Source organism: Phocoena sinus, chromosome 2, assembly GCF_008692025.1.
Source record: "Phocoena sinus isolate mPhoSin1 chromosome 2, mPhoSin1.pri, whole genome shotgun sequence".
Lineage (NCBI taxonomy): Eukaryota > Metazoa > Chordata > Mammalia > Artiodactyla > Phocoenidae > Phocoena > Phocoena sinus.
This window is the reverse complement of record NC_045764.1, coordinates 66,328,838-66,354,078: the sequence shown is the minus strand read 5'-3', so window position 1 is coordinate 66,354,078 and position 25,241 is coordinate 66,328,838. Positions and strand designations below refer to the sequence as shown.

Sequence of the window (25,241 nt, the reverse complement as noted above, 5' to 3'; positions counted from 1 at the left end):
GTAATTGGGCTCTCCTGGCTCTGAATTCCTGTTGCTCTTTTTTGTCTACACTATTTATTTATCACTTAACATCATGGCCTTGTTTCCCCATAGTCACTACACTGTAATCACAGCCTCAAACACCAGTATTCCAAGCAGAAAGAAGAAGGGAGCAGGTGGAGAGAGGACTTTCCTACAAAAAAGGAAAGCTTCCCTAGAGACCATCCAGGAAACTTGGATCACCCGGTGAGGACGCAAGGAAAACGAGTATCTGGCAAAGGGGAATGGAAGAGCTGAGCCTGGATTAGCTCAAACGAGGTTCATTCCTGGAGCTGAGAACTTTGCTGAACAAAAGCAGGGCTCTGTTAGAAAAACGGAAGGGGTGGTGTTCTTGCTGTTGCCTAGGTAGGCAAGAGTAACTGCCCAGGATGCTTTTTCATCAACGTACCTGCTAGCAATTGAGTACTACATGCAAAGCACAGCATGTTTTAGAGTCTCATCTTGTTCATATGATTTTTTTTTAATGACAGGAACAGTGGCTTATACTCTGCACCATCACAATGCCTTGCACTTAGTAGCTATTCAATAAGTACTTGCTGATTTAAAAAATTTGATGGTGAGGGATCGAGAGAAAGGTATAGAATTCAGAGTCTTTCTAGGGCCTTGTTGTTCAAAGACTTAATTTTTGCCCTCACTGCTGCAGGAAATGAAAGATCCCACAACTGTGTTGTGGTCATCTGAATCATGGACCTGCAAATGAATCTCAAGTATATCTTCTTAGTTCTAAGTTATCTTCTGGTTAACGTGTAAAGTATTTGACTCTTTGTATATATGGCCCATCTAGATGGTTCTTACAGATGTAAGATGACTTTAGACAGGCAATGTATGTAACTCAGTTAACTGGTCTCCTTTTTATGTCTTTTCCTCATTTTTTACTTAATAGGGAAATTGCTCTCCCACTGAATCTTAATTCACAATGTTAAGACTTCAGAAATATAGTTTTATATGCAAGAAAGAATTTCAATATTCTTGCTGTCAAACATACTCTGCTCTCACATGGGCACTAATGGTGTCAGGATGTCAATTTCATTTTGACAGGATCCCTATAGATGGAATCTTCAACTTCTTATTCTTGGTTAATATGGATGGATAAGAGGATGTTTGAGGGTTTTTCCACCTCTGTTTTCATGGAAATATATACTTTCCCATAAACTTGGATGACAGTAGTATGTTTGTGAAGCACTCTAAGCTTTTGAGGGTGAAAAGTTTCCTACTGCTCAAGACCTACTATTGACTGCCTCCAAATGGCTCCACGATTGTTGCAATCTCCAATTTGCTCTGATGCTCTTAATAGTCTGAAGGCCTTGGAATCTTTGTTCCCACCAAGAAATGATTTCTTCTACATTCTTTTGGTGCAGCATCGCTTGAATTTTAGATGTAGCCATTATAGCTACAAATCTGTTGTTCCTTGCTCTTTAGGTAATGTTAGTGCCTGATGTGAGTTTTTAGATATTTGCCCAGGAGTAGAAGTAGACTAAACTACTCTCAACACTTTTGTATTAGCTATCTATTGCTGGATAACAAGTGATGCCAAAAGGAAATGGCTTAAAACAATAGACGAGTAACCTTAAACTAACACAACATTGTATATCAACTATACTTCAATAAAAGGAAAAAAAAACCCAGACAGGTATTATCTCACACAGTTTCTGTGTGGAACTTGAGAGAGGCTTAGCTGGGTGGTCCCGGCTCATGAGGTTATGTCAAGGTGTTGGCCTGGGGCTGTAGGTATCTGAAGGCTTAACTGGAGCTGGACTGAGGTTTCCAAGATGGCTCACTCACATAGCTGTTAGCTGGAGGCCTAAGTTTCTTGCCATGTGGGCCTCTGCTTGAATGTCCTTATGGCATGGCAGCTGGCTTCGTCCAGAGTAAGTGATCAAAGAGAGAAACTAAGGAGGAAGCTGCAATGTCTCTTATGACCTAGTCTTAGAAGTCATACACTGTCACTTCTGCCATATTCTCTTTGCTAGAAGTGAATCACTCACTAGGTCAATCCCATACTCAAGGGGAAGAGAATTAAGCTCCACCTCTTGAAGGGAGATGTATCAAAAGTTTTGTGGACATACGTGGGCTTCCCTGGTGGCGCAGTGGTTGAGAGTCCGCCTGCTGATGCAGGGGACGCGGGTTCGTGCCCTGGTCCGGGAGGATCCCACATGCTGTGGAGCGGCTGGGCCCGTGAGCCATGGCCGCTGAGCCTGCGCGTCCGGAGCCTGTGCTCCGCAATGGGAGAGGCCACAAGAGTGAGAGGCCCGCGCACCGAAAAAAATAAATAAATAAATAAGAAGTTTTGTGGACATATTTATAAACCACTACAACCCTCTTGATTTCCCCCTTTTGTAACTGGGTATCTTCAAAATAAACCAAACTCAGAGGTTTAGCATGTGGTCAGCAAATGGACAGATGAATACTGTTCCCTCAATCTTGGGGTAATTCATGCAGAATTTCAGCCTTCTAACCTAACCAAATAGGTGCTCCTCCAAAACTTGAAAAGGGTGGAGTGGAGGTTGGGTCTGAGAGAGCCAGATTTCTTCTTCCAGATTCTCCAACGATACGGTTTTCTATGCCCCTCATGAATACGCAGTGGCCAGGAGGAAGCTTTCCCCAGCACATGCTCAGAGAGGGGGACACCAGTAAGGATGGAAGGGCTAGAAAGGAACAGGGATAGAAGCGTTGGATTATACTTACCTGGACTAACAGGTTAGACACAGGCAGCAGATGGTAAGACCTGAATAAGAAGTTAGCTGGTTCTGTTCTGCTGCTGATTGGTGATCTGGCTCCTTGGCAGCTCTTAATATAAAATGTGCTGAAGGGTGTACTTGGTACCAGATGGAGAGGTTGTGAGGACACAGCATGACTGTCAGGCCACAGAGTGAAGCGTCGTGACATAAAGACAGATGGTGAGAGGGGTGCCCCCGTCTGTGGTGGCTTACTGCCTGTTTGGTACTCTTCCTGCCTGTGTACTCTTCACATTGGGCCTCTTCAGGAGCTTCTATTTCCAAAGCATTTTAATTTAGAAGTCAAATGTGAGTGTTCCAAGCTCCAGTCCAGGCTAAGAGTGCTTCATAGCTTTTCTGTCTTCTCACATTTAGAGACACCCAGGTTTCTAATACACTGATTAATAAGGGAGTCATAGAATTGTATAATTTGTGAAACCAGGCATTGGAGAGGAGTTGCCACATAAGGAGATAATGGAGTCAAGAATAGAGTTTTCTTTCCAGTACATTCCTGCCATTAAGATACCAGTGCAAGAGGAGAGGAGGTGGGAAACAGAAAATACACAGATTTATATTTCAAGCTATAGATCTACTATATATGTCATTACCCTACTAAAGACATTCAGGGGCTCTGCTGCTACCTGCTACCACCTTAGATGCACATGAGAGGGGCCTACATTTAAGGGGCTCTGCTCTGGCCCTTCTCCTACGTGGGATGGGAATCCATCAGACCAAAGGAATATGCCCACCTGAAGCTGACTTCACCCCTTCAGATCTCGCTCCAGGTATTGGAAGCCAAAATTCTTTACCCCAATGACCCTGAGCCCACTTCCAGGGCCTTTGTGGTCTTCCCCCCTCGAGCCTGAGATATAAACTCCTGGACTTGTGGAGGGGCTAAGAAATTCTAGTTTTGTAGAGGGAAAAGTGGGAATGGAGCTTGGACATGTGGTCTGGGCTACCCATGGAGTGGGGGGTGAACTGGCTGTGGGAAGAAAAGGGGGGAAGACTGCTCTGTGTGTGGGCCAGCTCTCTCTGTTCCAAGCAGGGAACTCTGAAAAGTCCCAGAACCCTAAGCTCGAACCTGGTCTTCCAAGTTGTTAGGAAAATTTGTCAAAGCAAAAGGATATATTTTTTAACTTCACAGTTTGTTAGCTTGTTTTATAACTTTTACATAATATTTAGACATTTGATATGTGGAACTCCATGTGTAGCCTTTTGTGGGCCCTACAAATGCTAGGGTTGGCTCTGGCTTCCCATTTGATACAGAATCAAGTTGAATCAACTTGGCCTGGTTTTTAAGGCCTTTTACTATTGGTTCTTCCCGAAACTTACCTTTTACTGCTCTTCTACAGGAATCCTCTGTAGACCAATCTGGTGCACCCATAGCCAGGCTCGGCCTACATCCTTTCCTCTGTGCTCAGGTTCACTCAATTTTTTTTCTCTGAAAAGCCTCTGTGTCTGCTCTGCATTTGTATGGGCCAACTACTGTTTTAAGACCCAGCCTCATAGTCGTGTCTCCTCCCTCTGGATTCTTCTAACAGCTTTTGTCTGAGCCACCTATTGACACTCAAAGTGTGGAACCATGTGTGGAAACCAGTTTTCTTATTACGCACAAGGCATGGCTATAAGATAAGGAGATGCCAATATGCAATAGTTTTCGAATGAGGAAAGAGGATTAAAAAAAAAAAATCAGAAGAGTAGCTAGAGAATCTGGAGAAAGCAGTTAGGCAGGTACCAAAGGAGGAGATGGCTGGCATTGTCAAAAGGCTGCAATATGGTCATTGGGAAAGATCCCCCAGAATAGAAAGAGGAAAGAGGTCTTTTGTGATCACTGAGAGATCAGCCCATTGTGTGGGTGTAAGCAGCATTGCCATGGGGAAAACAAGAGATGAGAAAGTAAAGACAGCAAATACAGTTTCATGTCTCTTAAGCACTGAGTCTGAGAAGAAAGGTGGTAGAGTAGTTTGAAAGGGTGGAGGAGGTTAATTTTGTTCTGTTCAAAGCATGGAGGAGACTGTGTTTGTGGGAGAAAAGAGCTAGATTAGAGGGGAAAATTGATAACAAGGAAAGGACGGTTGATTCATCAAAATCTGGGAATGGCTGTGATCCAGTGCACAGGTGCAGGGATTAACCTTGATGAGGAGAAAGGACACTTCTTGCTGTGGGACAGGGAACGAATGAAGGCTATAGGATAGGCATAATAATGAAGAAACTGGGCTTAAGGGTGAAAAAAGTTGGCTGTCATTGTAGAGGAAAGGCTAGGAAAGCCCGAATTTTCTGGAGTGGGTTCAGATTTCATACATAGTTGGCCACCGTATCTGTGGATTCAACCAATCATGGTATTCAGGAAAAAAAATTGCAGAAAGTTCTAAAAAGTTGCACCGGCAACTATTTACATAGTATTTACGTTGTATAAGGTATTATAAATAATCCGGAGATGATTTAAAGGATATGGGAGGTAGGTTATATGCAAATATTACAGCCATTTTACATGAGGGAATTGAGCATCCACTATTTTAGTATCTGCAGGGGTCGTGGAACCAATACCCCACGATACTGAGAGAGGACTGTATTTAAATATCACGTTCTTCAGTCATTCCTTTTACATTTATTCAGTGCCCTGCGTGTGCCAGACACTGGGGTCCACAGAGATACAACTTTTCATTTAGTTTCGGAATTTGTTATAATGGTGACTGAGATTTACTTTTTACTCTTCTAGAAGGCTTTCAGTAGAAATAAACACGAACCAGAAGGGTGTCCTTTGTCAGATCAGACGTCCCTAGTAGGGGTTGGGAAAACACTGGCATCTCAACAATGGCGCCCTGTTTGAGGTGGAGAGGGAGGAGAGGCCCCGATGGGGGGAAAACAGGTTTACACCTGGGTAACCCGAGGAGGGTGCGCCTTCAACCAGGAAGAGGCGAACCTCTTGAGCACTTAAGGCCGCGCGGTAACCGAGGGTAACAGCGCCCCAGTCCACGGCGGTGTGAAAACCCCCTTCTTCCCTAACCAGGTATATCTACGGAGGCTGACCAGGACCAGACACGAGCCAAACCTCTCCATCCAAGATACCTTCCCTCTGCCCGTGACTACTTAAGGTCACTGCTCCTTTTGCCTAGTTTATTGATGAGGGGCGAGGGAGAAAGAGAAGCGGTAGGCGAATCACCTTTCCTATTTTGCGATTGGTAGTATTAGGCTCCAAGTCCCGCCTCCTGCCCCGCCGCAGACAGGCTCTCGGGGTTGTCACTCGATTCTCTGCAGCCGCCCCTCGCCGGGGCCCCGCCCCTCGCTGTGGCTGGGATCTCGCGGGAAGAGCGGTGGGCACGGCTGTGGCTCCGTCTCCCGGCTGCGCGCGGAGCGGGAGGGCTCTCCTCACACAAGCGCTTCCTCGCAGAGGGGTTGGAGCTGCAGCAGACGCAGGCCTGGGCAGCCCCTTCTCTGCCGCCTCCTTCTCTTCCTGAGGGCTCCCCGGTCCTCTTGCCCTCCGACGCTACCCAGGTGAGGAAGCCCGGAGCTCGTCTTCGCTGAGGAGCGGTCGGGGAGTGGGGACACGGAGCAGCCGGGGCAGGGGGGCTCCTGACGGGGGCGGCTCCGCGGGCAGCGCGGCGCTGCCTGGTGGGCGCGAGGCTTGGAGGGGTTCGTGAGTGCGGGGGTCGAGGAGGCAGTGGGGTGGGATCCGGGTGCGGGCGCCCAAGGGCGGTGTAGCGGGTGCCAGGGCTCCTCGGGGTGAGGAGGCGGTTTAATGGGGGTCCGGGTTTTTTTCCGGCTTGGGGTGGTGGTGGCTGGCAGCAAATTGGGTCCCGGGTCTTCGGGGTCGAAGGAGATTTATCAGGATCCTTCGGTTCCTTGAGGTGGTATAGCGCGGTTCCGGGACAAGGGGTCCTTTTATCGCGATCTCAGGCTCTTTAGGGGCAGAGGATTCAGTTTAGGAAGGTCCTAGTTCTCTGAAGGGGCAGATCCATGAGGTTTGGGGGGTCCTTTGAGCGAGAGTGGGCGTCTCGTTTCGCATTCCTGGGATAAAGAAGCAGTGTATTGGGGTTCCGTCTGTTTATCGGGGTCTCCGGGCGAGAGGGCGATGTATCTGCGTCCTGCAGGGGCCGGGACCGCCTTGGTGGGCTGCTGGGGACGGAAGGATTTACAGCGGAGACCAGCGTCTTTATTGGGGTTTCTGCTTTGCCCAGAGGGGGGCGGTAACTTGGCACGGCCTCCAGTCTTTTCGGGGGAGACTGGGCGAGTTAGCGGGTCCCCGGGAGATCTCGAAGGGAGGGCGCGCCTCTGCAGGCGCTGGGTCGGCTCGGGGCGGGAAGGGGACTCTGGTGACATCCCGAGCCAGCCTAGTACACAGTCTGTGGCTGGTCAGCATCCTGGAACAAATCTCTTTCTAGATGAGATTTTACTCAGTGCTTAGTTGAAGGATTGATCCGTGTTGTTGCCTAGTTGGAGAAATAGTGGGTTTGTTCTGCAGTTTCCTTCTCTCTGTCCCGGGATCCCTGTGGAGGCGTGCTGGTCTCCCTGCTCTGGGAGCGGGAGAGTGGCAGGCAACACCTTAAAGTGGGCATGTAGACTGTAGATTCTTAAGGGGGCGAGTGTCCTCCGGGTCAGCGTGGAAGCCGCTGAGGACAGGGAAGGCTGTGAGGTTTTGGCTTCCTTTCCTAGGTGGTCTGCTTTGCTGATCCTGCATTATTAGGTCTGTCCTGAAGTCTTGCTCGAGTGTTAAGCAGTCAGGCAGTGCTGGGAAGTGTGTTCTGGCTTCTCCCTGTCCTTTGGAAAGCATTTGTGGAGAGGGGGAACTTCAAGTTCAGCTTCCAAATAACGCATTGGAATTCGAAGTTCCAAAGCTAGAGCTCTGCAGAAGCGTCATTTGAGACTTGTAAGCATGGCTAACAGCTCTTTTAGAGAATCCTGCTTAACAGTTTTATTGTGAAGGTACAGTTAGTCTTGACTCCTATGCAGAGTCCTTGGTAACTAGCCCAGACTTAGGTGGAATTCAAATAAAATAACCTGTATATATGTGTATGTGGGTTTTTTTTTTTTTTTTTAATGTTTAAGTCAGACAGTCTGTTCCTTTGCTTGACAGTTCTTCTGGTTAGATAGCTCCTTTATCATAGAGGCCCGTAAATGAAGTCTGTTTGTGGCAGGCAGTGGAAACTGTACTCACAGTAATTCTGTAATTTGGGATAAACAGACAAATTTGAGTATGCCAAAGCAGAGAACTTTGCCTGCCTCACTCTTTTTCTTAGTGACAGTTTTTTTTTAAATGACATTTCTTTTGATCTTAGAACCAGAAACATTAGTGATAATCTACTTAATACTTGACTTTTGTAATCATTTTAAAAAAAACAAGGGAATTCTGCAAAGCAATGCATAACTCTCTGAAAGTTTTTGTTTTGGTTTTTGGTTTTGGTTTTGGTTACAAATTCCTGATCGAGCCAAAATGCCTGATTGAATTTTATAAGATCGTTTTGACTATCAAAACTGATCAGTTGAGCAGATATTTGATTGGAACCACAGCCAAAAAAACTCTAAGCAGGTCTTTTTTTCCTCATTATTTTTGAAAGCCAATGAAAAATTAAGCAGATGTCAGTAACTTTTTAAAAAGCAACTTTCATAATTTCTAAGTAAACATACTGATCAGTCAAAAAATATTTGATTGTCTGCTAGGTGTCACAGCATGGAGGCACAATGATTCCAGCTCTCATGAAACCTCTATCAAGAGAGAGAAAGACAACAAATAAATAAAATAAATACATAAAATAATTGAGATGCTGATAAGGAAGAAATAAACAAGATAGTTGGGGTTTTGCTCACTTAAAAAAAATAACCTCTGAATGATAATATTATTGATGTCTGTCATGTTAACCAGAAACCAGGCAAGATAACGATCTACCTTCTGAATTAATAGAGATTAAATTATGATCAGTAGAGTTTGAGTGTTAAATATATTTTGACTCTGAGGATTAGCACCTTCTGTTATATAAGCATAAAAAAAGTCTGTAAAGATAAACATCAGACTTTTAAGTGTTCGGGGGATTCTTCAGGAGAGAGTTGCAAAGGCATGGAAGAGAGTTATTAATTATTAATATATGCTTTTATACTATTTGAATTTATTTCAGTGAGCAGACATTACTTAAGGGTAAATTAGAGAGGTCTAAAAATTAAAATTTTGGTCACTATGCAAATTTGTGAAACGTACTGTATTTATAAGGCATTTTGTCAGTGTTGCCACTTCTACTATGCGTACTAGTGAAGGAAAAATGTATTTCAAGTATGTAAAATTATAGGAATGGGGTGGGGAGGGGAGCACAACAGAATAAATAAAAGACTGAGGCTCAAGTTAAATCTTAAAACATGGTAAAGATGTTGGATCTTTAATTATACAAAGATAAATTAATCTTAGGCCTTTCTTATTTCAAATTTGTTTCCCGAGTTTGAAAAAGGAAGTTTTTAGACTCCCTAGAGAAGAATAGGTTGTGTTTTTGTGGCGGGGCAGGAGGTGTTTTTATTGTGGCACAGATTTCAGGATGGGATTTCTTTTTGTCACACATATGGACACTTAATAGATATTTTTCTTGTGAGGCATATGAAACAAAAATAGTTTTATAGTTCATTATTACACTGCTGAAAATGACAATACCAGTGTCTTTTGGATTATCATTCAAGATTCTGAAATTATAAATATGACATACTAAGCCAATTTCTAGAAAGGAAATCATAAGACATGAATTCCAGTCTTAACTGTGCTGCTAACCATCTGACCTTGGATGATTCCTTAGTCTCTCAGGGCCTCAGTCTCCGTATATATAAAATTAAAGAAAGAGAAGTCCCTGTCAGTAATCAATATAAATTCCAATTCCAAGGTTTTTATTACATAGGTTTTTATGTTGCGGATCTACAGTATTATATGTACAAAAAGGGATAGATGCCACAAGAGTAGCTAGTTCTCAGGGTACAACTAGTTCCATGTAATTTTTATATATCATACCTAATTTTAGAGCCTCTTCTATTTTAAGATATATAGGAAATATTTAATTCAAGAATATACATTCATGAAGGTAAATGATTTCCTTTTGGTAATTTAGCTTTATCTGTTAAAGCATTATTATTTTTGCTTCTGACCCCTGGTTCTGTAATAGAGTATCTATATGATAATGTAATGTCCTTATTGAACTCTGTGTGTAGAATGAGGTCTCTAGTGGTTGACCCCGTTTAATCTATCCTTCACACCGCTGCCAATGTGATTTTTCTAAAATGCAAATATGTTCAGTGCTTTTTTCTTAAAGCCCATACTTCTCCCGTACCTACAGTATTTAGTTCTGTGGTTACAAGACCCTTCATCATCGGGCTCATCTCCTGCGTTTCTCCCACCATACATCTCAAGCTCCAACTGTACTAATAACATCAGTTTACTGAAAGAGCCATACTTTTTCCTGACTCAGAGCCTTCTCATATATTCTCCCTGCTGCTTAGAATGCCTTTCCTTCTCCTGTCTTACTGACAGAGTCTAGTGGTTTTTCAAGATATAACTTAAGCACTGTCTGCTTTTTGAGTCTTCTGTGTGCTCTGGTCCTCGCTCTTCCAGCCCCACCAGGTATTCACTCTCTGTATCTTGTTCATTCATTCTCTTATGTTCATTAGTATGCTGTAATTATGTATGTCTCTCTCTTCCTGGACTCAAAAGCCAATGTATATTTGTCTTATTACTTATTGAATATCTATTGCTTAGTTTACACAGTTGGCTCTCATTACAGATTTGAAATCTCAGTGCCAAGATTAATATCTTCATAATGTCTGAGTTAAGCCCAAATCTCAGTCTTGTCCTATTTTTCTAAAACGTTGGGCTTTCTATATTATCTTATTCTCTTGCCCCTATGACCGCAAACTGACGTTAGATCTGTAGTTCTTATCCTCATGTTTAAGAAAAGAGACTGTCAGCACTGTAGGAGTTAGGGGTTACTCTGATAAACTTGCAGAAAAGTCATGCAGAATTTTGAGGCAACCACTAATCCCTGTATCTAAAGTTGTTAGCAGAGTTATGAACTAGTTTGAGTATTTCAGATCTTAGACATCAGTGATTTAGTAGATATTTTTACCTTGGCTGCTTTCTGTATGGGAAATGATTGTTGCCAGTGTGTTTGGGATTTTATAGTGGCTTAATAGTTGCTTTACATACATTACCTTTAATTCTCAAAACAAATCCTGCAAATTTAGTAACTTTCTCAGGGTTATTATCTACTAAGAAGCAGGCTATGTAGATCCAGGTCTGTCTTACTCCAGATTCTATGCTTTTTTCAAAATACTACACTGCTTTCTGAATATGAGTTCTTATTCAGTGTATTTAAAATTATTAATAGATATTTTATTCATTTTATAAATTGAAGAAGTAGGTTGTGAGGTTTATCCATTCAGCTTTTTCAAAAAAAGCTAAAGTAGAGGATTTGAGATTGATTGGACTTTAGAGACCACTTAATCCAACTCCTACATTTACCATATGAGGGAACTGACATACACAAGAATAGTTAAATGACTTGCTCAAGATCACACAGCTTTGTAGTTGGTTAAGATTTGTTGTTGTTGTTAAGCTAGTTATGACCATTGGTGTTGTAAAACCATTATTTGAAAGGAAACCAGGTGCCTGATGTTCCCCCCAGGAAAAAAGCCTAGAGTGGCTTTTAGAAAAGTGATGTTGAGGATCTCAGAGTCTTAAGGACATGGCTCAGAGAAAATCCAGACTTTGGATCATGACACACGGAGACGCCTCAGTGCCTCTTCACTCACGTGGCTCCCTAGTCTTGGTTTCTTTCCTTCCTCTTTTTTCTTTTTAAAAATCTATTCACAGTTTACTAATCTTCTGCCTGCTAAAGTTATTAGCAGCATTCTGACCAGAAACCATTTACATGCCAACCATGGACTAACTAACAGGGATACAAAAAAGCATAAAATGTAGTCACTGCCCTGAAGAGGCTCAGTTTATTGGGAGTGGGAGGCAGTAAGTATCTAATTGCAAGGCAGTATATAAAGGTACCGTGAGTGATGCAGCTCCAGGAGCTCAGAAGATAAAGGTAAATGTGGACTGGGCTAGTGGCTGCAGAAGTTTCTATGTAGAAAAGGTTTGATTTAAGTTAGTCTTTAAACAAGGAGTTGGAGGGAAAGACTGGAGAAAAGAATACCTGGCCGTGTGTGTGTGTGTATTTTTTTTTTAATCTAACCTTTGTTCACTTCCCTTTAGCCACAGTGGCCTCCTTGCTGTTTTGGAAGGCCTGGAACATGTTCTTCCAGATATCTGTTATGTCTCGCTCCCTTCCTTCTTTCAGGTTTGAATTAAAGTATCACCCCTTCTGAAAGGCCTTTACTGATACCTTGTTTAAAATTACAGCATCCCTCCCATACATACTCTTCCTATCCCTCTTCCCTGCTTTGTTTCTTTTTTTGTGCTTTTCTGCAGTCCAACACACTGCTTTTATTATCTTTCTAACCCTACTATAATGTAAGATCCATGAGAGCAGGGATTTTTACCCATTTTGTTCAGTGCTATATCCCCAGCACCCAGGGGATACAAAGTAGGTGCTCACATTTTTGTTAAATGAATAAGACAATCGAACTTTAAAACAGAAACTTGAAGATTGTTTGATCTAACCTGTCTCCTTCCTTCCTTCCTTGCTGGCTGGCATGGAGGACGAGGAACTTTCTCTTTTTTTCTAGGACTTAAATTGTATACAGTGCAGAAATCGTAAACAGCTCAATGAATTTCTACATATGTAAGCATGTAATCACCAACCACACCAAGAATAGAACACTTCTAGGACCTCTGCATCCTTCCTTACTCTCTGCTAGTTAGTACTTCCCAAAGGTAACCACTATTCTGACCGCCATCACAGTAGATTAGTTTTGCTTTTTCTTAAACTTCATACATTGGGTTGGCCAAAAGGTTCATTCAATTTTTTTCCGTAAGATGGCTCTAGTAGCACTCAGCTGTCTTTAACTTCATTTGAAACAATTTTGTTAGATTTTATGTGACAGCTGTATATCAGCATGCCTTTAAAAAAACACATCAAGATTGGTGAATTTTTGTGTAGCCATTTTAATATTGAAGATGGAAGAAAAAAAAGCCAACATTTTCGGCCTATTATGCTTTATTATTTCAAGAAGGGTAAAAACACAACTGAAACACAAAAGATTTGTGCAGTGTATGGAAAAGGTGCTGTGACTGATCGAACATGTCAGAAGTGGTTTGTAAAGTTTCGTGCTGGAGTTTTCTCACTGGACGATGCTCCACTAGCAGGTAGACCAGTTGAAGTTGATAGCGATCAAATCGAGACATTAATTGAGAACAGTCAATGTTATCCCACGCGGGAGATAGCCGACGTACTCAAAATATCCAAATCAAGTGTTGAAAATCACTGCACCAGCTTGGTTATGTTCATCGCTTTGATGTTTGGGTTCCACGTAAGTTAAGCAAAGAAAACCTTCTTGACCGTATTTCCACATACGATTCTCTACTTAATGAAAACGTTCCGTTTTTAAAACAAATTGTGACGGGCAATGAAAAGTGGATACTGTACAATAGTGTGGAATGGAAGGGATTGTGGGGCAAGCGAAATGAACCACCACCAACCACACCAAAGGCCGGTTTTCATCCAAAGAAGGTGATGTTGTATATTTGGTGGGATTGGAAGGGAGTCTTCTATTATGAGCTCCTTCCGGAAAACCAAACAATTAATTCCAACACGTACTGCTCCCAGTTAGACCAACTGAAAGCAGCACTCGATGAAAAGCATCCAGAATTAGTCAACAGAAAAGGCATAATCTTCCATCAGGATAATAGAAGACTGCATGTTTCTTTGATGACCAGGCAAAAACTGTTACAGCTTGGCTGGGAAGTTCTCATTTATCCACCATATTCACCAGACATTGCACCTTCGGATTTCCATTTATTTAGGTCTTTACAAGATTCTCTTAATGCAAAAAATTTCAATTCCCTGGAAGACTGTAAAAGGCACCTGGAACAGTTCTTTGCTCAAAAAGCTGAAAAGTTTTGGGAAGATAGAATTATGAAGTTGCCTGAAAAATGGCAGAAGGTAGTGGAACAAAAGGGTGAATAGGTTGTTCTATAAAGTTCTTGGTGAAAATGAAAAATGTGTCTTTTAGTTTTACTTAAAAACTGAAGGCACTTTTTGGCCAACCCAATAAATGGAATCAAATCAATTTTTAAGTTAGCAGAAGTTCATTCTTTTCATTGCTGTATAGTATTCCATTGTGTGAGTATGTATTTTTTATTGTACTATTTATAGACATTTGGGCCATTTCCAGGTTTTAGCTCTTAGGAACAAAGCTGCTAAGAACAATTTTGTACCTGTCTTTTTGTGGGCATAAAGATTCATTTCTTGGCTAAAAAACTAGAAGTTAACCTCATCTTCATATAGATATAGATATATAGATACATACACATAATTCTTAATTCCATGTGGTCCTTAGCACATGATAGATGATCATTAAATGACTGAAGATAAATTATTAACTAATCATGTACTGTGAGATTATCTCAAACTTATTAAAAATATTGGAGAACAGCTTCTGGTCCATGCTTTTGTTCTTATATCTGACTTAAAACATGTAGCACTTAACTTTATCCAGGTTGTACACATTTCTCTTTCCTCTTGATTAGCTTCTTTTTTAAAATCATGTTCTTTATTAGTTGATGCCCCTTCTCCAGAAGATGGGAGAAATATGTCCAGAAAAGAGGAAATTCAAATTAATTAATTTTAAGGTGTGAATTTCAGAACTGGTTGGTTATTTTTCTATATTTTCCCAACTTAAAAAAGTCATTTCTTTTTGACAGTTTGGTTCTACTGTACGTTATATATATTTTTTTACTATTCTGTACAGTTTGAAATCATTTATACCAATGCATAAGTTATGTTTTGGGATATATCAAGCAAAGGCTTTCTTTGATGGTCTTAAGAAATTTTAGAAATGGCTTTAGGGCTTCCCTGGTGGCGCAGTGGTTGAGAGTCCGCCTGCCGATGCAGGGGACATGGGTTCGTGCCCCGGTCCGGGAAGATCCCGCATGCCGCGGCAGCGGCTGGGCCCGTGAGCCATGGCCGCTGAGCCTGCGCGTCCGGAGCCTGTGCTCCACAACGGGAGAGGCCACAGCAGTGAGAGGCCCGAGTATCGCAAAAAAAAAAAAAAAGAAATGGCTTTAGTTGGTGAAGAATGCAAATGAGAACCCCTACAATAATAGAAGAAATCATGAGAAATATTTTTCTAATTCTGGAAAAGTTTTCAGTTCCCTTTTGAAGTGATTTCTAAGCTAAGACTTGAAAGATGAGTAGGAAACAAGGTGGATGAGATGCCCGGTAGGGAATGGGGTAAAAGCACTGTAGGTGGGGAGCTGTCTTTGCAGAGAGAGAGCAGGGCAGATTTGGGAATCTGCAGGCAATTCAGGAGGGCTAGAGCAGTGGTTTTCAAGCTATAGTGTGAATATGAATCTCCTGGTAGGAGTGGGGCTCATGAGTTTGGAGTTCTAACATGTTCACAGGTGGTAGAGATGTCGCTGGTTCAAGGATCACACTTTGCAAACCACTGGGCCAGAGCATAGGAAGCAAGTGAGAAGGAAGGAGTGGGGAGTGAAAGCAAGGACCATATCATGGAGGGTCTTACAACTAATGTAAAGAATTTGGATTTAAGGCAGTGGTAACCCACTGAAGGGTGCTAACCAGAATAGTGACCTTGTGAGATTTGTGATTTTCGAGGGAGCAGTAGTGGTGGAAATCATCTTTAGGGGTAAACTCCATCTACATTTGAAACTGTACAGATTAATGTCTGAGCAATGATAGTTTACCCATTCATTAATAATTATTGTTTTTCCCAGTGGCAGATGCAGTTCATTTAAAGGAAAAGTTTGGTTATGTTTATTAATTTAGATGTTATATGTTAGTTTAATCTTTTTTTTTCCAGGGATATTATTACTTATTTTATATATATAATAAGTATTATTACAATTTAACTCATAATTACATTTTTAACCCTGTTTGATGGGATTTAATTTTTGTCCATGTTGTACCATATGATAGTTCAAAGTCTTCTTTTTTATTGTATTGATTAAAAAATGAGCTAGCTGGTAGTGCTTATTATATGGTAGGAATGATCTTGATGATACATAGTAATTTGAGTTAGTCACCAGCTTTTGTAAATGTTATTAATTAGAAGGCTTTAATTTATTTCAGCTGTTTAAATGTCAGTCAGTCTTCCAATATTATAAACTTAGGAATGTGTGTGTAGCTTGTTTTTCCCCCTTATTTTATAAGTTCTAGGAACTCATTTTAAATATGTGGAGAAAGGCAAAGATCTAATGCCTCAGCTCAAATATAAGCATTGCTAACATTATGGTACGCATTCTTCCTTCTTCCATGAATATATTTATTCATTTGTTTATTCTCCCACCATGAATTTATATCATAAAGATTTTCGTACTTTGTCAAAATTGTTTCAAAACCGAATTTTTTATTTTTTTATTTTTTGCGGTACGTGGGCTTCTCACTGTTGTGGCCTCTTCCATTGCGGAGCACAGCTCCGGACGCGCAGGCTCAGCGGCCATGGCTCACGGGCCCAGCTGCTCCGCGGCACGTGGGATCCTCCCGGACCGGGGCACGAACCCGTGTCCCCTGCATCGGCAGGCAGACTCTCAGCCACTGCGCCACCAGGGAAGCCCAAAACCGAATTTTTAATAGCAGCATAATATTCTGTTGAACGGATGTGTAATGATTTAACCATTCCCAATTACTGAATATATTTTTCCTCTGCAGATAACACTTGAAGAAAGTCTTTGTGCATAAATATTTCTCCATACTTGATTATTTTCTTAAGATAGGAATAAAAATGTTGAGTCAAAAGGTAAGAAGATCTTAAAAAAATTAGGTATTGCCACATTACTTTCTAGAAAGGTTATGCCACTTTACATGCCAATATCAGTATTAGTTTTAAAAACCTTTTCTAGGGAATTCCCTGGTTATCCAGTGGTTAAGCCTCCACGCTTCCCCTGCAGTGGGCCTGGGTTTGATCCCTGGTCGGGGAACTAAGGTCCTGCATGCTGTGCAGCACAACCAAAAAAATTAATTAAAACATTTTAAAAAGAGCCCTTTTCTAATTTAATAAGCAAAAATGATCTGACTTTAATTTGTATTTCTTTGATTATAACTGAAGAGCATTGCAAATTTTTTTTTGAAGTTACATATTAAAAGAATACCACATGCATTATGTTATAAGGTAAAATGTTTTAACTGGAATTAATGTTTTATTATTTTAGTTTTTTCTTTTAATAGATAAATTAATTTCTTGAATAGTTATTAAAAAAACTTACAAAATTCAAAGACCCAAACAGTTGCCTTAGAGGCAACTACTGTTACCAGTTTCTTATGTGTACTTCAAAGGTATTGTAAATCATGTGTGTGTGTGCCAAAACATAAGACGAATTATGGAGAACATTCATTAAAATACTGTCTAGTTCAGATGTGGTATTGTGTACTAAAGTGTGTACTAAAAATTAGAAAGGGTCTAAAAATGATTACTATCTGGCTACTGGCCCAGAAGGAAGAAAAGCTGGGTCTGGCAGCATTTGGCAGTAATTTTCTATAAGACAAGTGGCCTTAGCTCTTTTTATTATTGGATCAATTCTTTGACAATAGCACGTCTGTTTATAGTACCTATTCTGTAGTTCTATTCCAAAAAGGAAAGCCAAGTTTTTGAAAATTAGTTGATGCCTGAAAGAAACTCTTTAAAGTACAAAAGCTATTTGGAGGTATTTAGGAACAAGATACTTTCTTCTTAGATATTTTAGGATTTCTTTGGCAAGTACAGTTGTATCAGAATTTTCATGACTTTGTTGCTTAACAGTGAAAGTTTGAGCTTGAATAATTATAAATGAAATTCATCATTTCCCTAAACTCTTATTTACCTAATTCAAAAACCAATCAGCCATGATATAAAATATTTTAAAACATATTTTAAAAAGATTTTCATGCTAATAATATAGTAGTAATTTGTCTCATACAATCAAAGGTCTTTTTGAGCTTGACTTGGAGGCCACTGCCAAATAAATAATTTGAACAATAAGAGAGGTTTTAATTGGATTCTACAGAGCTTTAATGCTTTAGGGAAAAGATATTTGCTTTGGGGATAGATTTTTTTTTTTTAAGCCCATGTTTCCAAAGATAAAATTTGGGGATGACTATTGTTTACTGAATACTAACTCTGTGTGGGCCAGGATATGCTAGGGGTATTATGAGAGTTCCTATTTGCTGGAATTCATGTCTCCTATTCCAGATTAATTAGAGGGCTGTAAAGGCTGCTAAAGAATTTGCACCTAACAGTGGTTGGTAATATATGAGTAGTTTTAAGAAAGAATTTACCAGAGGTGGGAAAAGATCCTCTTGACTTAAAAAAAAAACATTTAATTTTGAAATAGTTATATGTTTATAGGAGAATTGCAAAGTACAAAGAATTCCCATACGCCTTTCACCCAGCTTCCCCTAATGTTAACATCTTATATAACCATGGCAAATTTATCAAAACTAAGAAATTAATCCCGATTTTTTTAAAGGGGAATTCAGCAAACTTTTTTTTTTTGAACACGTTATTATGTGTAACAGAGTGTTTTAGCTGCTGATACACAATTTGGAAAAGAAGTAAAGGTTGCAGATAATAATAATAAAATGGTAAGCTTGGTGTTATTCCTGAACAAACTGTCAGATTATTGAACACATATTTTTGGTACCCCAAAAAGAAGACACTAATCACTAGGAGCCAGCATGCGTTCACAGAGGACAAGTCATGCCACACTAGCCTCACTTTTTTTCTTATAGGGTATGTAAACTGGTAGGTACATCAGGAGATGCTCTGGCCATAATATATCTAGAATTATAGCTACATTTATTGGATTTTAAATTTTGTGCTGGGTACTGGGTTAAACACTTTACATAGATTGCCTCATTTAGTCCTGTTTTACAAATGAGGAAAGGGACCCCAAAGGTTATACAGGTAGCATTTGATAGCCTTTTATTATGTCTTTTTAGAAAAGATACAGAAATGTAGTTGATAATTGCATAGGCAGGTGGATTTGTAATTGATTAATGAATGGGCTGATGTTAAAATTAAACTGCAGTTCATTCTTAGTGGTGAGCCTCTAGATGCTGTCTTCCCCCATGTCCTGTTAAGATGTTTATCATAAGTTATTCTCAGAATTGTGAGGGAGTGCTAGTATGTTATGTGACAGAATCAGGATCCTCCCCAGCCCACTTTATTTTTAATAATTAGAACGGTGGACTGTATCTAAGAAAATATTTGTTATAATAATTTTATTTATTTATTTATTTTTACACTTAAAAAATTATTTTTTTTATTTATTTGTTTTTGGCTGCGTTGGGTCTTCGTTGCTGTGCGCGGGCTTTCTCTAGTTGCAGTGAGCAGGGGCTGCTCTTTGTTGCGGTGCGCAGGCTTCTTCTTGCAGTGGCTTCTCTTGTTGCCGAGCACGGGCTCTAGGCACATGGGCTTCAGTAGTTGGAGCATGCAGGCTCAGTAGTTGTGGTTCGCGGGCTCTAGAGCGCAGGCTCAGTAGTTGTGGTGCACGGGCTTAGTTGCTCCGTGGCATGTGGGATCTTCCCGGACCAGGGCTTGAACCCGTGTTCCCTGCATTGGCAGGCGAATTCTTAACCACTGCACCACCAGGGAAGTCCCTATGATAATTTTATTTTTGGTGTGTTAATATTTGATAGGGACAAACAAAGCCCTATAATTGAATATTTTTTTTAAAAAATCTGCCCAAATACAGGGTTGGAGACTAGGAGGGTTAACAGCAGTAGGTGTAGGTGTGGGTTTTTTTCAAAGCAGGTGTGTGCCTGGGTGTGTCTTCTTATTTGTCTGAAGTTGGTGAGTCCATGGTTTATTATAACTGCCCTAAAGGCTAACACCCGTTTAACAGTGTTATTTTGAGGCATGTTGTCCAAAACACAGTTGATTTTTCTTTTCTACTTTGTACTTAGCTTAGTGCTGTCAGTTCTGTTTGCCACATTTTAAGGAGGACATTGATAGTGTGTTCAGAGGAGAGTAATTGGAATGAAGCAGTGTCTTGAAACAGATGCTTGCACCATAATTGACATATTTGAGGTTTTCAGCCTGGAAGAAAGAAGACTTTAGTGTGGTATATGGTAATGCTTTTCAAATTGGGTAATTGAATGATCTTTAATATTCTTCCTGACTCAAATATGTGATTCTGTGAAACACATGAAGGAATGGCATGTGGAAGAGGGATTAAACGTATCTTTTGCATCCCCAGAGGGTAGAACTACGAACAGTGAGTGAAAGTTAGAGGAAGGGAAGTACTGGTATGTAATGAGGATGTTTTTAACAATTGAACTGAAAATAGTGTGGACATTCTGTCATTGAGGCATTAAAGCATGTATTGAGTACAGTTTAATCAAGCTATCCTGTAAGGACTTTTCCAACTCCAACCTTTAAAAAAAATTTTATTGGTTATAATTCCCCATAGCAAAACTTTCTGTTGGGTACCTCACTTATTCTCAACACCTTATGGTTTCATATAGTATCAAACGTTAGTATATAATAATATTATTATTATAATGCAAATTTAAACAACAGTAGAGCATGTTTTCACCTTCCAGATTAACAAAGATTAAAATGTTCAATAATGGCAAGGATGCATAGAATCACTGTCTCTCATACACTGTAGGCAGGAATGTAAATGTGTGCAGTTTCTTTGCAGGGCAAGTTGTCTTTACTTATTAATAAAATGATAAGACATATTATTGGGTGAAAAAAATAAGTGGCAGGACAATGTTTATGGTATGCTGACATTACTGCAAAACAGTTGTGCATGTGTGGGTTTAAATAACATACATATTCACACATTAATAAACACAGTTATGTTTCTGTGTGCATAGACTTTTCTGGAAAAGAGTTAGGATATTGGAAGTCTGAGATCTCAGTAAGACTGGTTTGGTTTAATTGTGTACACTTTTATACCTCTTGATTTTTTTTTTCTTTTTTTTTTTGAAGAGTATATTGTAAAAAGGTGTTTTTATTTTGAAGTAATTATAGATTCACAGGAACTTCCAAAATTAGTACAGAGAGGTCCCATGTGTCTTTCATCCAGTTCCCCTCAGTAGTAACACTTTATTTTATTTTTTTTTAATTAATTAATTTTATTTATTTAGTTTTGGCTATGTTGGGTGTTCGTTGCTGCACACAGGCCCTCTCTAGTTGCGGCGAGTGGGGGCTACTCTTTGTTGCGGTGCACAGACATCTCATTGCGGTGGACTCTCTTGTTGCAGAGCATAGGCTCTAGGCGTGCAGGCTCTAGAGCGCAGGCTCAATAGTTGTGGCGTATAGGCTTAGTTGCTCCGCGGCATGTGGGATCTTCCAGGACCAGGGCTCGAACCCGTGTCCCCTGCATTGGCAGGCGGATTCCTAACCACTGCACCACCAGGGGACCCCCAGTGGTAACATTTTAAATAACTATAGTACAGTATCAAAACCAGGGAATCGACTTTAGTACAATCCACAGATCTTATTCCTTTTTCACCAGTTTTACATGTGTTCCTTTGTGTGTGTAATTCTTTGCAGTTTTATCAAGTGTAGATTTGTGTAATCACCATCACAATTGAGATACAGTACTATTCCATCACCAGAAAGATCCCACTAATCTGTTCTCCATTACTGTTTTGTCGTTTCCAGATATTATATAAATGGAATCATACAGTATGTAACCTTTGAGACTGGCTTTTTAAAAACTCTGCATAATTCCCTTGAAATCCATCCAAGTTGTTACATGTATCAATAGTTCCTTTTTATTGCTGAACAGTATCCCATAGTATAAATGTATGAGAGTTTGTTTAATCTTCACCCACTCATGGACAGTTGAGCAGTTTCATTTTTGGCTATTACAAATACAGCTGCTATCAACATTTGTATACAAGTTTTTGTGTGCACATGAGTTTTCATTTCTCTGGAATGAGTGTCTAGGAGTGTAAATTCCAGGGTAGTATGGTAAATATATTTAAGAAAGTGTTAAGTGTATTTTAAGAAACTACCAAACCATTTTCCAGAGTGGTATACCAATTTATGTTCCCATCAGCATTGTATTAGAGGTCTAGTTTTTCTATCTTTGTTATTAGCATTTGGTATTGTCACTGTTTTTTATTTTAGGTGTCCTAATAGATATGTAGTGGTATCTCATTATGTTTTTAATTTTCATTTCCTGATGACTAATGATGTTGAACTTATTATATTTGCCATCTGTATATCCATTTTGGTGAAATGTCTCTTCATGTTTTCTGCTCATTTTTACTTGAATCTTTGGTGTTTTACTCTTGAATTTTGAGAGTTATTTATATATTCTAGATATGAGTTCTTTGTCATATAAGTGGTTTGCAAATATTTGTCTATTTTATCTAAGTTGTCAAATTTATTGGCATAAAGTTGTTTATCATGGTTTGTTATCCTTTTAGTATCTGTAGAATCTGTAATGATGTCTCTTCTTTCATTCCTGATATTGGTTATTTGTGTATTTCTCTTTTTCCTGATCATTCTGGTTAGAGGCTTACTAATTTTATTACTCTTCTCAAGAACCAGCTTTCGAGTTCATTGATTTTCTCTATTATTTCTATTTTCTGTTTTGTTGATTTCAGCTCTGATCTTTATTATTTCCTTTCTTCTGTTTACTTTGGGTTTACTTTGCTATTCTTTTTCTAGTTTCTAAAAGGTAGAAGCAAGCATTCATTGCTGTCAATTTCTCCTTAAATACCTTTTTAGCACAATCCCACAAATTCTGATGTGTTTTGCTTTTCTTTTCATTCAGTTAATAATTCCTTTTAGTTTACCCCCCTTTTTTAATCCATGAATTATTTAGAAGGGTATTCTTTAATTTCCAGATCTTTGAGGATGTGCCTATAATCTTCTTGCTATTGATTTCTAATTTGATTATATTGTGGTCAGAGAACATACTTTGTACGACTTGAATCATTTTTAATTTATTTAGACTTGTTTTATTTCTTAGAATATGGTCTCTCTTCATAAGGTCTCTGTGTACTCTTGAGAAATATGTGTATTCTTCTGCTATTGGGTAGTAGTGTGTTTTAGAAATGTCAGTCAGATAAAGTTCATTGATAGTGTTGTCAAATCTACTATATCCATGCTTTCATTTCTAGTTTTTATCTTTTTGCCTATTTGTTACATAAGTTTGTTTTGTTTTTGGTTTTGGTTTTGTTTTTGTTTTGCGGTACGTGGGCCTCTCACTGTTGTGGCCTCTCCCATTGCGGAACACAGGCTCCAGACGCACAGGCTCAGCGGCCATGGCTCACGGGCCCAGCCGCTCCACGGCATGTGGGATCTTCCCGGACTGGGGCACGAACCCGCGTCCCCTGCATCGGCAGGCGGACTCTCAACCACTGTGCCACCGGGGAAGCCCTGTTACATACGTTTTTGAGAGAGAAGTATTGGATAATTGTGGATTTGTCTATTTTCTTATGCAGTTCTGTCAGTTTTTGCTTCATGTATTTTGAAGCTCTGTTATTAGGGGCATAAACATTTAGGATTATTATGTTTTTATGATGAAATTACTCACCTATCATTATGAAATGACTGTCTTTATTGCTGATTGTAGTCTTTAAGAATTTGTCTTACATTAATATAGCCATTATAGCTTTTTTTTTTTTTCTGGTATATCTTTAACCATCCTTTTATTTTTAACCTACTTGTGTCTTTATATTTAAAGAGTTTCTTGTAGGCAGCTTCTAGTTGGGTCATGCTTTTAATCCAGTCTGATAATATCTATATTAAATGGAGTGTATAGACCATTTACATTTAATATGATCATTGATGTGATTATGTTTGAGTCTGTCACCTTGCTATTTGTTTTTTATTTGTCTTATTTGTTCTTTGTACCTTCATTCCTCTTTTTCCTGTCCTCTTTTGTATTAGTTGAGTATTTTCTATGATTCTATTTGATCACATCAGTTACCTTATTAGCTATAACTACTTATTTGGTTATTTTAGTGTTTGCTTAGGGTTTATAGTACATAAATGTTTATAGTATACATCTTTATCTGCTTTCAAAGAATATTATACCACTTCATATATAGTATTGAACCTTAGAAAAGTATACTTCCATTTCTCTTCTGTTATTCTTTATGCTATTGTTATGATAAATTTTACTTTTAAATATGTTATAAACCCTCAGTACATTGTTATTTAAGCAGTCAGTTATTTTTAAAGAGACTTAAATATTAATATATATTTATCTTTGAGATCACCATATCTAGTGTTCTTCATTCCTTTATGTAGATCCATATTTGTATCAAGATTTTTCTTCTGTCTGAAGGATTTCATTAAACATTTTTGGTAATGTGGGTCTGCTTGTGATGAATTCTTTTCACTTTTGAATGTCTGAAAATATCTTTATTTTGCCTTCATTTTTGTTTGTTTGTTTTTCTCTTTTTTAAAAATTATTATTGGTGTATAGTTGCTTTACTTTTGCCTTCATTTTTGAAAGATAATTTTTCTGGGTATAGAATTCTATGTTGATTTTTTTTTCTTTCAGTACTTTAAAGATGTTGCTCCAGTGTCTTCTCACTTACATTGTTTCTGTGAATCTGGTGCTGTCCTTATTCTTATGCCTCTGTACATAACATGTCTTTTTTCCTCTAGCTACTTTTAAGATTTTCTCTTTATCAGTAGTTTTGGGCAATTTGATTATGATGTATGTTGATGCAGTTTTGTTGATTTGTGTGTGTGTTTGTGTGTGTGTGGTAGGGTTTTGTTGAGCTGGTTTATAAGCCCCTTCTTGGCCTTTATGCTATTGTTATCATCAATTTTACTTTTATATATGCTATAAAACCCTAGCTAGCTTTATAATTTTCATTAAGTTTGAGAAGTTTTGCCATTATTTCTGCAAATGTAAAATATATTTTCCTCCTCCCTTTTGGGGACTCCAGTTACCCGTATATTTGGCCACTTGAAGTTCAGTGGTTTACCTATGTTCTTTTTTTTTTTTTTAATTCCTTTTTTCTCTTTTTTTTAGGTAGTTTCTGTTCCTGTGCCTTCAGGTTCACTAATCTTTTCTTCTGTATTGTCTATTCTGTGCTAATATCATCTAGTGTATTATCATCTTAATCACTGTACTTTTCATTTCTAAAATTTCTATTTAAAAAATATCTTCCATGTCTCTGCTAAACTTTTTGTATATGTGGAATGTGGTTATAATGACGATTTTAGTGTCCTTCTATCTTCTAATATCTGTGGCAGTTCTGGGTCGTTCAAAACATCATTGTGGTAAAATACACATAACATAAAATTTACAATTTTAATAATTTTAAACGTGCAAATCAGTGAAAGTTAATACACTAACAATGTTGTGCAGCCATCACCCTTATCTAGTCACAGTCATTTTATAACTTCAAAAAGAAGCTTTGTACCCTTTAAACA

General features: G+C 39.2%; 1 protein-coding gene across 4 annotated transcripts in view; it reads left to right on the top strand.

The window, feature by feature from the left end:
* Window positions 1-6,044: 6,044 nt before the first annotated feature.
* Window positions 6,045-25,241, top strand: part of GLCE (glucuronic acid epimerase) — a 133,368-nt gene continuing 114,171 nt past the window's right edge. For 2 of the 4 annotated variants that reach the window (XM_032624280.1, XM_032624279.1), the window contains exon 1: window positions 6,076-6,248. The gene's annotated coding sequence lies outside the window, so the exon portion shown is untranslated. Of the gene's footprint in view, window positions 6,249-25,241 lie in introns of all 4 variants that reach the window. The other 2 variants (XM_032624278.1, XR_004348666.1) reach the window with 2 other exon arrangements.